This window comes from Macaca thibetana, chromosome 14 (genome assembly GCF_024542745.1).
Source record: "Macaca thibetana thibetana isolate TM-01 chromosome 14, ASM2454274v1, whole genome shotgun sequence".
Lineage (NCBI taxonomy): Eukaryota > Metazoa > Chordata > Mammalia > Primates > Cercopithecidae > Macaca > Macaca thibetana.
The window spans coordinates 32,467,475-32,481,207 of record NC_065591.1 but is presented as its reverse complement, the minus strand read 5'-3'; the positions used below and the strand labels follow the sequence as shown (position 1 = coordinate 32,481,207).

At 35.7% G+C, this 13,733-nt stretch overlaps 1 protein-coding gene across 1 annotated transcript in view; it reads right to left on the bottom strand.

Annotated features, from left to right (window-relative positions):
* The window catches only part of CCDC73 (coiled-coil domain containing 73), a 167,872-nt gene extending 154,461 nt beyond the window's left edge, over positions 1-13,411 (bottom strand). The window contains exon 1 of the mRNA XM_050759024.1: positions 13,143-13,411. The gene's annotated coding sequence lies outside the window, so the exon portion shown is untranslated. The remainder of the gene's footprint in view (positions 1-13,142) is intronic.
* Between the last annotated feature and the right edge of the window lie 322 nt (positions 13,412-13,733).

Sequence of the window (13,733 nt, the reverse complement as noted above, 5' to 3'; positions counted from 1 at the left end):
TCTGGAATGGGTTCATTGGGATACCAGGTGCAGCTGAGAAAGGGTCGGGGTGGCTACTATATAGAAAAACGTGTATATCAAATATTGAGATATCCATCAGTCTTCCTTCTCCACAGCTCTAACAGCTGCTAACAGCCAGATAGCTCTTGAGGCAGCAGATTGGAAGTGTGTGTTTTCTAAGGCAGGAGTCCCCAACCCCCAGGCCACAAATGGATACTGGTCTGTGGCCTGTTAGGAACACCCCAGGCCACGCAGCAGGAGGTAAATGATGGCACGAGAGCAAGTGAAGCTTCATCTGTATTTACAGGCACTCCCCATTGTTTGCATTTCCACCTGAGCTGCCTCCTATCGGATCAGGGGCAGTTTTAGATTCTCATAGGAGTGCAAACCCTGTTGTGAACTGTGCATGAGAGGGATCTAGGTTGCATGCTCCTTATGAGAATCTAATACCTGATGATCTGTCACTGTCTCCCATCGCCCCCAGATGGGACGATATAGTTGCAGGAAAACAAGTTCAGGGCTCCCACTGACTCTACTTTATGGTGAGTTGTATAATTATTTCATTATATATTACAATGTAAAAATAATAGAAATAAAGGGCACAATAAGTTGTAATGTGCCTGAATCATCCTGAAACCATCCTCCCCCAGTCCCAGTCTGTGGAAAAACTGTCTTCCACAAAACCAGTCCCTGGTGCCAAAAAGTTGAGGACTACTGTTCTAGGGAATTTGACCAGGCTAAGAGAAAAGACATAATAATATAACAGGAGTTTCCTCACCAAATATTCTAGTCAGATAACCCTAAGATGAAGTTCATAGTCAACAGACTATATCCATGCATACATAACCTCTAATTCACTTTCTGGTACCCCATTGTTAAATACAGAGCAGAGGGTGAAAAACCAATAGACTTTTAAGGGAAAGTGTCTAATTTCAAAGACAAAGATTAAAACAAACTGAAATTTTAAAAACCAATTCAGAGGAAGCAAACATTAAGCAAAGGAAACTCTTTCAAAATAAATATTATTAACATTCTTTTAAAAATTATTTTCTTATCCATAGTGTTCAGTACAGCACCAACTTTCTTATGAAGAGATAAGAGTGTATATTACGTTGATGAAAAAAAGATGCTTCACAGAAATAAACAGTTCCTATAAAAACTAAGATAGTAGAAATGAAAAATCCAATAAAAGGATTAGAAGACAAAGTCAAAGAAATCTTGCAAAAAGAAGCAAAAAGTCAAAGAAATAGAAAATCAAAGAAACAAAGATTAGAAAATTAGAGGATTAATCCAGAAGTCCCAATAACTGTACCCTAAAAGTCCCAGAAAGAGTGAACAAAGAAATTGGAGAAGTCATCAAAAAGTTTCTAAATCAATTTTCCCAGAACTAAACAATATAACTTTGCATATTAAAAGAGCCCATCAAGTGCCAGCACCAACACACATCATGGTGAAATAACAGAACACTAGAGGAAATGAAAAGATCCTATATGCTTCCAGAAAGAAAAAAAAAATTCTTACAAAAGATCAAGAATTACACTGGAATCTTCAATATCCATAATGGAAGCTAGAATAAAGAAACTAAGCCCTCAGTTTAAAGGGAAAATGATTACCAGATTGTAATTTTAACAGCCATGTCAACAATGAAGACAGAAGATATTTTCAGATATGCAGTGTCTAAAACAATTTACCTTCTATGCACCCTTTCTCAGGAAGTTCCTTAAGGATTTCTGTAAGGAGGAGAAAGGCGCAGGATCCAGGAAACAGGGGATCCTTGTCTTAATCTGTTCAGATGACTATAACAAAGTATCAGACTGGGTGGCTTATAAATAACAGAAATTTATTTCTCACAGTTCTGGAAGCTGGGGAGTCCTAGATCAAAGTGCTAGCAGATTCAGTGTCTGGTGAGGTCCTGCTTCCTGTGTCCTCACATGGTGGAAGGGGTAAGGAAATTCTCTGAGGCCTTTTTATTTTTATTTTTTAAATTTTTTTTCCTGGGGTCTTTTCATAAGGGTGCTAATCCCATTCAAGAGGACTCTGCCCTCATGACCTATCACCTCCCAAAGGCCCCACCAAATACTATCACACTGGGGATTAGATTCCAACGTATGTATTTGGGGGAGACACAAACATTTATTCTATAGCAATCCTATGCAAGAAAGAGAGGAAAGGAACCCTAGCATGGTGAAGGAAGACAGCAAGAGGACACCTGTACGAAGATGGAGAGCAACCAGTCCAGATTAAAGTGGTTTAATAGGCTCTGGTGGCAACTTCCTCAACACAATGATGTTAATAGAGTATCAACTGTTTTTAAGTTACTAATAAAAGTTTTATGTAACTGAGAGAAGTCTAGGGTTGAATTAGTAATTAATACATTAAAAAAAAAAAGCAGGCCAGGCACAGTGGCCCACGCCTGTAATCCCAGCACTTTGGAAGACCGAGGTGGGCGGATCACCAGAGGTCAGGAGTTCGAGACCAGCCTGACCAACACAGAGAAACCCCATCTCTACTAAAAAATACAAAATTAGCTGGGTGTGGTAGCGCATGCCTGTAATCCCAGCTACTTGGGAGGCTGAGGCAGGAGAATAGCTTGAACCCAGGAGGCAGAGGTTGTGGTGAGCCAAGATCACGCCATTGCACTCCAGCCTGGACAAGAGTGAAACTCTGTCTCAAAAAAAAAAAAAAAAAAAAAAAGAAAGAAAGAAAGAAAGAAAAAAGAAAGCAATAGAGAAAAATAAGACAATCCAAGATGGTAAGGAAAAATAATTACAGAATATTACAATGGTTCAGCTGTGAACCACATTTATTGATGACATTATTACTCTGCTGATATAATCAAGAGTATGCTACAACTATTTATGGAGGATGTAAAGAAGGAGAAGTTCGAGCAAAAGACAAAAGAAAGCTAAGTCCTTATTTTCCATTATGGGAAGTCATTAGATAATGTGTAAAACGGGAAAATTAAGAAGTATCAATTACAAACATACTATTTAAAGATATGGAAGTAAATGTCTAAAGAATCAGCTAAAATAGTTTGAAGTAATTGCTCTGAAAAGGAAGAAATGGCAGAAGTCTCTTTTTCTTAGCAAACTTTATTTTTAGAGAAGTATAAATGATTTTGTCCTCTTCATTCTCCTTTTCTGTAAGGAGTATAAATAACTTCTATAATGGAGGGATAAATTTTATGTATATGTTTTAAGTTGGTACAGACCCCTTAGACTAAGATACATGAAATCAGTTTAGTTTCTTATAATGATAGAACAGAACAGGCAGGGCACGGTGGCTCATGCCTGTAATCCCAGCACTTTGGGAGGCCAAGGCAGGTGGATCATTTGAGGTCAGGAGTTCGAGACCAGCCTGGCCAACATGGTGAAACCCCATCTCTACTAAAAATTAGACGGGTGTGGTGGCGGGCGCCTATAATCCCAGCTACTTGGGAGGCTGAGGCAGGAGAATCAATCGCTTGAACCTGGGAGGCAGAGGTTGCAGTGAGCTGAGATAGTGCCACTGCACTCCAGTCTGGATGACAGAGCAAGACTCCATCTCAGAAAAAAAAAAAGAACAGAACAGTGTAGATTAAATTAGAATAGATCAGCAATCTCCTCACATATGGTAAGTTTTATAAAACTCCTGTTTCAATTTTATGTAAATGTAAATATATATAAGTATACCAGATTACAATGTAAAATATATTTCTTACAGTGGGAATCACTGTCAAAAAAAAAAAGTTTAACAAAAAATAAAAGACAGCTTGACCAGTCGGTGATAAATGCACCAACGTTTCTTTAATTTTTGTTTTTTTTTTTAATTTTTTTCCAAAAAAAAAAAAAAAAAAAAAAAAAAAAAAAAAAAAAAAAAAAAAAAAAAAAAAAAAAAAAAAAAAAAATTGTTTCAAAAAAAAAAAAAAAAAAAAAAAAAAAAAAAAAAAAAAAAAAAAAAAAAAAAAAAAAAAAAAAAAAAAAAAAAAAAAAAAAAAAAAAAAAAAAAAAAAAAAAAAAAAAAAAAAAAAAAAAAAAAAAAAAAAAAAAAAAAAAAAAAAAAAAAAAAAAAAAAAAAAAAAAAAAAAAAAAAAAAAAAAAAAAAAAAAAAAAAAAAAAAAAAAAAAAAAAAAAAAAAAAAAAAAAAAAAAAAAAAAAAAAACAAAAAAAAAAAAAAAAAAAAAAAAAAAAAAAAAAAAAAAAAAAAAAAAAAAAAAAAAAAAAAAAAAAAAAAAAAAAAAAAAAAAAAAAAAAAAAAAAATTTTATGTAAATGTAAATATATATAAGTATACCAGATTACAATGTAAAATATATTTCTTACAGTGGATCACTGTCAAAAAAAGTTTTACAGTGCTGTTATAGACAGCTTGACAAGGTGAGAAATGCACCAGCTTTTCTTTTATTTTGATTTTGTTTTTTCGACACAGGATCTCACTCTGTCACCCAGGTTGGAGTGCAGTGACGTGATCACAGCTCACTGAAGCCTTGACCTCCAGGGCTCAAGTGACCCTGCCACCTCAGCCTCCCAAGTAGCTGGGACTGTAGGCGTGTGTCACCACACCCAGCAAATTTTTTATTTTTTGTAGAGACAGGCTCTCACTATGTTACCCAGGCTGGTCTCAAACTCCTGGGCTCAAGCAATCCTCCTGACTTGGCCTCCCAAAGTGCTAGGATTACAGGTGTTAGCCACCATGCCTGGCAGAAGTACACCAGTTTTGAAGTTTTGTGGTAAAGTACAGATTTTTGTTATGTGCTTTTGAAAAGGAAATACGCATTTTTGTAGACTCCTATAACAGAATCCACAACAGATACAGATTAAAATTCTATCTTCTCTTACTAGCTGTGTGACTTCTCTGGGTTTCAGTATCCTCATCTATAATACCAGGGATAATGATACTTATTTCACAGGATATGATGATTAAATTAAGGTAACATATGTAAAGACCTGGCTTTACATAAGGGTTCAGAAACCAGTGAAGAAATGTGAATGGTTATATGTATAAAACATGCTGTTTTTGTAATTTTAAAAAGACATGTAATATTTAATTTGAAGCTTCATCCATATTTTACTTTTAACAGATCAAAATATTCTCACATTTCAGTACTGCTTTTATTACAGAAATATCTAAAAATGCATATGCCTTCCCCTATCCTGAACCACAATTTGAATAAACTCAGCGATTCCATATAGAAGGGTTGCCATTAAAAATGCTGACTGAATCTTTATTTTTAACATTTGGCATCAAATAGTTACTAACGAACTTTTGTAAATAGTTCATTTATTTATAGTAATTTATAATAATAAATCTGTTATTTAAAATACTCAAGTATTTATTATAAAACTATAATATATAATAAATATATTATTTATTTTTATAACACTTATTAATAAATATTTCATTAAAATATATTTTAAAGTAAGGCCAATATATTATAAAATGCTTAAAGCATTATCTCAGCATTCATCATATTATTGATTTTTATATAAGTATTACAAGCTTTTTTAAATGCTTTTTTTCAAAAGTACATAATAAAAATCTATATTTTTCACAATTTAAGGATATAAAGGCTTTTATGTCTTTGGAAGTATTTATTTAAAAATTACATCTTAAATACTCTACAGTGGAAAGAAAGTTAGCCTATAATCCTCATAGGGGTCAGAGTAATAACACAGAATGGACAAATTACACTGTCATTCTACTTAAATTATTTAAGTTATTTAATTTGACCTGTAGATAGTCTCTTGTCTTCTTATCATGCCTGACTTTTAAGTGGGAGGTCTTCATTCATGATGATCCTTTAATGGAAGCAAAGCTTTCTCCATTTAACCCATGCTGTTATCAATCATGTACAGGGATAAATGAGCCTGTAAGATTTTGCCAGTATCACAAATGACACTGTGACCTGAGGCCAACATCTTTATTTGCTTCTCCAGTGATTCACTTCAGCGGATATTAACCAATTTTATAATCCATGAAAGGCAAAATTAAAGGACACCATCCATAAAACAGAATAATTCCTATCAGCAACAAAGTGATGTGTATTATCTTATAAATTATATGGCCATACAGTGTGGTAATGTAATGAAGTAAAGACGGTAATAACCAAATGCCTAGGGCAAACGCTAATATGCATTTAATCACACAGCATGAAGCCATTTGTCACTACAGTTGAATGCATGTGTACATAAAATACATGAGTCACGTCCTTATTGTTATACTATAACAGCATCAATTTCACACTATCATTTCACATAATAACAACCAGTAGGCTTTGACATTAGCTAAAACATTCAAAGAATATAAACACAATTGTCTTTTTTATATTTACAAATATAAAAAAAATTTTTGATTTTTCAGTAACTAAAATATTTTTCACAAAAAAAATTTTGGCAAAGAACCATAAGTTTCAAGTTGCTTTTTTCTTAAATATCACATAATTTAGTTTCATCATATGGTCTTTTATTCTTGTGAATACTCTTATAACTTGAAAAGAATGGCAAATTAGTCCAATAAGCCTACCTCCTTCATATGTAATTATTAATTTAGTATGTAAATGTAAAATATGGATGGCATTTGTCACAAAAAGTGAACCTTTGTGTGCAAAATTATACCCATTAATAATACACAAGCTCGTGTATGTGTAGAGTAAAAAAGATTCAGAAAAATCAAAATATGATCTAAAAACATATAAACATGAATTATATGATCTTAGATTGCTACAAGATTCATTGAGAATCTCCTTAACTCCATCAGGACCTTTTAAAACCCAATAGAATTATAACTATTACATTTCCTAAGGTAAAGAACTAAAAGATCTTTTATGTCCCACATAGCACAAGTGCCAAGCTGGAACTGATTACATTTACACTCATCAGATTCTATCTTGTAATAGCAAAAGTTGCCTTATCCATTATATTGCAAATTCCTTGACCAATGACCAAGTCTTACACACATTTGTATTCTCATACTGCCAGATATAATAATTTAAAAAGGTAGGAACTAAATTAATTTTTGTTGCATTGCATATTACACTGAATTGAATACATCACTCATATCCTTTGGAAAAGGCAAGAGAAGGATACTTGAAAACCATGAATCAAAGAAGGTAGCATATACAATCAAAGTGTTCCCTATAACTGTGATAGATAAACTTTTAGAAGGATATTACAAAGCTAGAAAGACCTAGAGAAGAGCAATAAAGGAAGAGTATCCATATACGGATTTTAAAAAATTAATTAGACTTCTCATATACAGGCAATAAAGAATAACAATGATGTAATTCAATAAATCTTTCTGTTTAAGGAACTACAGATGGTACAAATTTGATGGTACAAATCTTTTTTTTTTTTTTTTTTTGAGACAGGGTCTCGCTCTGTCATGAAGGCTGGAGTGCAGTGGTGTGATCACAGCTCACTGTGGCTCCGACCTCCTGAGCTCATGAGATCCTCCCACCTCAGCCTCCCAAGTAGCTGGGACTGCAGACACATGCCACAACATCCAGCTAATTTTTGTACTTTTTGTAGAGACAGAGTCTCACTATGTTTGCCCAGGCTAGTCTGGGCTCAAGCGGTCCTCCCACCTCAGCCTCCCAAAGTGCTAGGATTACAGGTATGAGCTACTGTGCTTGGCCAAGTTAATCTTAATCTCCAGGTATTTAAAATCTAGAAAAATTGATAAAGCACATATACAAATAAGTTTAACTCAAGGCATGGTAACACCAGGCATAATATAAAAGACATGGTAGATAAACAAAAAAGGGTGCTATAAGTGTTCAAAGAGTTCAAAGTCACGGTGCCCAAGCCTTATTCACTTTATCTCTAAAATAAGAATGCTAAACTAAGTTTAATTTTTGTATTGTTAATTTTTAAACATACTATCCCATTGCAAAAATAGTCATAATTTCAACAGCAAATTAGATAAGATAATATCTAGTGCAATTCTAGCTGTCAAATTCTGATCTAATTAACCTATGGAGACTAGATTTTAGGCTACCTATAATTCCAAAAACAGTTAATAGGGAAGGAGTTTTAGAAATATAAAGATTGAACGCTTAGCCTTAGGGGAAAAAAAGAGAATAATACTCCTCTCTTTCTTAGTGAGTACAGTGAAGGATAAGGTGAAAGGGCCAAAATACAAAAATCACTGAGTTTCCAAAGAGATCAATTATAAAATCAAGTGTAAACCTGACCTTGTTAAATAAATTTCAAAATACCAGAACTAAGAAGAAACTTAAATCCTGAAAATATTAATGTAAGTAAATAAAGGAAACAAAGAAAGATGTATTTGTTCATTTGACAAATGTTTATTAGTCTCTTCTATATTCAAAATGTAATTGATTTTTTTAAAAATACAGACATCCAGGCTGGAGGTGTTGGCTCAGTTCTGTAATCCCAGCACTTTGGGCGGCTAAGGCAGGAGGATCGCTTGAGGCCAAGAGTTCGAGATCAGCCTAGACAACATAGTGAGACCCACGTCTCTACAAAAAACAGAAAAATTACCTGGGCATGGTGGTGCACACCTGTAGTCTCAGCTACTCAGGAGGCTGAGGTGGGAGGATGGCTTGAGCCAGGGAGGTAGAGGCTACAACTAGCTATGATCGCACCAATACACTCCAGCCTGTGTGACAGAATGAGACCCTGTCTCAACAAAAAATAAACGCAGACACCTTTTTCTCAAGGAACTCTAGTAGAAAGATAAATACAATGTGATCATGTGTGAAGATGGACACCCAGTATGAGAAAATCAGGGGTGGCTTGGGAAGGCCAGTCAGCCTGAGGAAGGGGACTTCTGGGCTGAGACTTAAAATCTTAAAAGACAAGACATTAGTAAAATGAAAAATTAGATAACAGTATTTTAGAGGGAAAAACAGCATAAGTAAAGGCACAGATGGAAGAAACATCATTTTAAATGAAGAACTAAAAGTAGCATAGGGAGATTGAAGTCTAACAGGTAAGGCTGAAAGAAGATGAGATGAGGCTTGAGAAGCAGGCAAGTCTTAGGGGGTCTTTTATGTCATGTTAAGGAGGCTGAACTAATACCATCACATATTCTGCTCTATTATACCAAATGCCTTGCCACATATTCTCTGTTTAAACATATTTTAAAATCAGATCAAATTCCATCTCCTCTGTGAAGATTTTCTTACAAATCCCATTCACACCAATTTCTCCTTTTCTGAACTATACTTACTGTCAGATCATATGGTTAGCACTTTATTGTGTATATTGCCCCATTCTGTTATTGTCTATTCCACATAATTTTGCACTTTATTTTATCCATTTATAATACTGCCCATAAATAATGTTACTTTTTCATTAACTGCTTCATGTTTGAAGAAGGCTTATTAACCTCCAAGTAGGGAAAAACCTTGAGAGCATAGTGAATACTTGATAAACACTTTATTAAATTGATATAAATTACATAAAATTACAAAAACCACTTTTAGTTTCTTAAAATATTTACACTATTATGAGTAAAACATTCTCTATTCATACTAAAATCTTTACCAAATTGTTCCTTGTTTTAAGAAACAAAGGGAAGATTATATATATAAATTTTAGAAATTTAGAAATAAACAAAACATTAACTCTATGATATGTGTGAAGAGATTGAGAGAATTGGATATTCTGTCCACAAAGATCATTATGAAACCATAACATAAAATAAGCTACTAAATGTACTGTAAATTCAAACAATCTAAGGCAATATACTAGAGACCTTTGGATCAAGTACATAAACACTAATTTTGGCCACCTTATAAATAAAACTTAGGAAAATTCCTTTAAGGATTTTATAAAACACTTACAACTTTTAACTAAACTCCATTTTTTAAAAATATGAAACAAGAATTGCCAAATAGCTTAATAAAAGTTGATTCCAACACAGCTACAAATATACTGCTCATTAAACTTAACTGAAAATAAGTTTTAGTTTTATATGAAATTAATCAGTGCCAGAAAATCTCATAAAGGTTTTTCTTGTTACTAACAGAAAATTTCCATAGGTCATCAAGAAATTAAGAAAGCTGAATGACTTCCGATGTGTTTCTCTGTCATGTCAACATTAGCAAATAAATGAATTAGGAAAATGACATGAATAATTTACAATAAAAATTTTCACCTAAATGTGCATTACAACAAAAACATTTCTGCCTTAATTAGCTACATGATTATTTCCCAAAGTATGTTCTAAGGGGCACAAGGCCCACAAGATACATTTCTAAAAAAAGGTTCCACAGTCAAATAAATCTGGGAAATCCCATACACTACCCATTTCAGAGATAAGCAGTCCCATTAGCTTTGTTAGAGCCTGTTTAACTTTAATCCATATTTCCCAAGTTTACCTTGACCATGAAACACTTTTTTTCATAATTCAGAAGACAAGCCAGTATTCTGGGGAACGTGTATTCCAAAGAACATACTTTGGAAAATTCTAATCTACAAAATTGTTATATGTTCTTCCTTCATTAGTGGCCTAAACTGATTGTAAAGAATAATTTCCAATTAAAAAAACACCATTCTCAGACAGGTGTGGTGGCTCATGCCTGCAATCCCAGCACTTTGGGAAGCTGAGGCAGTGCAATTGCTTGAGCTCAGGAGCTCAAGACCAGACTGAGCAACATGGTGAAATCCTATCTCTACCAAAACACAAAAACAAAAAGTATACACTTGCGGTAGTGTGCTCCTGTAGTCCCAGCTATTCAGGAGGCTGAGGTGGGAGAATCACTTGAGCCCAGGAAGTGGAGGTTGCAGTAAGCCAACACTACGCCACTGCACTCCAGCCTGGGCAACAGAGCCACATCCTGTCTCAAACACACACACACACACACACACACACACACACACACACACACACAATCCCCACCACTGTTCTCATTCAACTGTTACCAGGGCTGATAAAAGAACATAATCCATCAACAAAGACATTTACCATTGCATCAATGACTTATTTCAACTATAGACCTAACACAGTTTCCCAAAGTGTGTTCCATTAATAAGCACAGCACAAAAAAAGAGGACCCCATGGTCTAGTGCAGTAAAACTGTAGACTGTGACTCATTCATGAGTCAAAAAAATCAATAGAATGGGTCTTGACCAGAATTTTTTTTAAAGGAAAGGCTGGACTAGTAAAAAATAAAATAAAAAACATAAGTGTACACTGCTTATGGTAAAGGTAAGTATTGACTCATGTGTAAGTATTTACTCATATAGTAAAGGTAAGTATTGACTCTTAATGTCGGCTGTAATCAGAGAAGTTTAAGAACATTCAAAAAAGTTAGGTTAAACAAGTTCCTTTACCGCAGGACATTTTAGAGCCCTTAAATGAATTCCAAGAGTATTTCTGGCCACAGAAAACTTTTTTTATTGAAGCATCTCACAGGACTAGTGCTCCCCAGAACACAATTTAGGAAATACTGCGTTTTGGAAATGGTGTACCTCCAACTGTCTTGAGGTACACTATATAAATAACAGTGCCCACTTTTCACCTCCTTCAGAAAACACACCATCAGACTTCTCATCTTATAGCATCCTTCACAATTTGGTCAAACTTGCAATAACTTTAATTTAGTTAGCATGAAGTGGTGGTTAAGCACCTGGGTTTCAATTCTAGCTCCACCACTTGTCGGCTGTGTAATCAGCCTTGCATTGTTATTTAATCTATTTCCCATGGTTTTCTGTGTAAGGAGAATACTGGGAATACCTACGGTACAGGGTTTGGGGTTTGTTTTCTTAGGATTAAATGAGATAATCTCCAGCCCCTGGCGTGTAATAAGCATTCCACATATGATATCTATTGCTATTAGAATAACACTATCGCCGCACCTGTACAGTTATTACGGGATACACGGCCAGAGCGAAAGAAACTAAAAACACTATGCTGCCGCCTAGTGGACACTCGGAATTTTAAAATCTGTCATTCGCTTCCTTCCTGACACTACGATATGAAGTCGTATGGAAATTAAAACGTTTTCTCAAGCTGCATTAACACATTTTATAAATCAGCAAAATGGGGAATCTAATTTTCCAAAACTAAACAACTACCCCAAGACAACCCTGAAACCAGGGAGGGTTGTAAAGACTCAAATTGGCCGAAGAAATGGCTGAGAAAAGACACCAGTGAAGGACTACAGAGGAAACTCCACCCACAGAGTATTTGCTGATTTTCAGGTTGGGGTATGTCAGTATAGGTTTTTTCTTCAAGGTATAATACAAAGACAGCCATTGGAATTTATCACAACTAAAGCAAAATAACCAATAATCACCAGTTCGAGGATCTCAATGTAAACAGAAGACTCCGTGGAATCTTCACATTTTCTTTCTAAAAGAAGTGCAGTGACCGTAAAGGTTCCCATAACTGACTTAAGGGTTGTCACTTATTTTCAAACCAAAGTGAAGTGGAAGATTGCAGCAATGACATGAGTAATTTATTTTATTTTATTTTTTAGACAGAGTCTCGCTCTGTCGCCCAGGCTGGAGTGCAGTGGTGTGATCTCAGCTCACTGCAACCTCCGCCTCCCGGGTTCAAGCGATTTTCCTGCCTCAACCTCCTGAGGAGCTGGGATTACAGGTGCCCGCCACCTCGCCTGGCTAATTTTTGTATTTTTAGTAGAGCCGGTGCTTTGCCATGTTGACCAGGCTGGTCTCAAACTCCTGACCTCAGGAGATCTGCCCACCTCGGCCTCCCAAAGTGCTGGGACTACAGGCGTGAGCCACCGCCCCGACCAAATAATTTATATTTATAATTCAGCATTATCAGTATTAGCATGGCAGTCATCTCATTCCCAGTGAGATTCCATTTAAATTTGCTCGTGCAAGGCACTTTGGGGGAAACAAAATTACCAGCAGAATGAAGAAAAAAATTGAGAAATGTCCTTGGGAATTTACACACTTCTGCAACTGCACTAGAACTTTCGCACTATACTTAAAACATTCTGCAAAGTAAGGTTCACCAAGGAAAAACTCGAGATTCACCAATAACAGTTCCAAATGTTGCCAACTCTGAGCCGTCAGAGTTGTTTGAAAATTTGCACAAGAACAATCGACATTACTACATTGCATTCATAAGGCAAACATGAGGTTTAAAACAAAAACCACCACCACGCAAGGCACATGTACAGAAGGCGCTTCTCCACGATGAACAGACAAGACCCTCATGACTCACCCACAGTCTCAATCCTGCCCAAGCAGAGATCCGGATGGAGGCCTGAGGGTGGCTGCTTCTCCTGGGTAGGGAGCGCGGAAGATTCTAGACACAGCCCAAAAGTCAGGAGGCTCCAGGCCAAAGCAGACCCTTGGCAATGAGAGCAAGGAAGGGTAGGTTAGGCAGGTGGAGGTGCAGGGCAAACCCGTAAGTGGACCCAGGGTGAAAAGATTAGGGCTGCTTCCTAAACAGCCCAACTACACGCTTTTGACTGCTCCGAGTTACCTCAGTGAAGCGCGCCTCTAGCGCCTGTCAGCCCTTCCGGTTCACCTTTTCCCGCGCTAGGACACTTCCGGCTTGAAGGTCATGAGCCTAAGATAGGTGGGTCATCTTGAGCATCTGGGGCAAAATATGATTGATTTTATTTTCTTTTTAAATACAAGCTTCGGAAAAGATCCCTGGATATTTGATGGTTTTCCTTGTTTAAGTATAACATGTATTGGCTTATATATTCCGGTTTTGTTGTTGTTGTTGTTTGTTTGTTTTGAGACGGAGCCTTGCTCTGTCGCCCAGGCTGGAGTGCAGCGGTGCGATCTTGGCTCACTGCAAGCT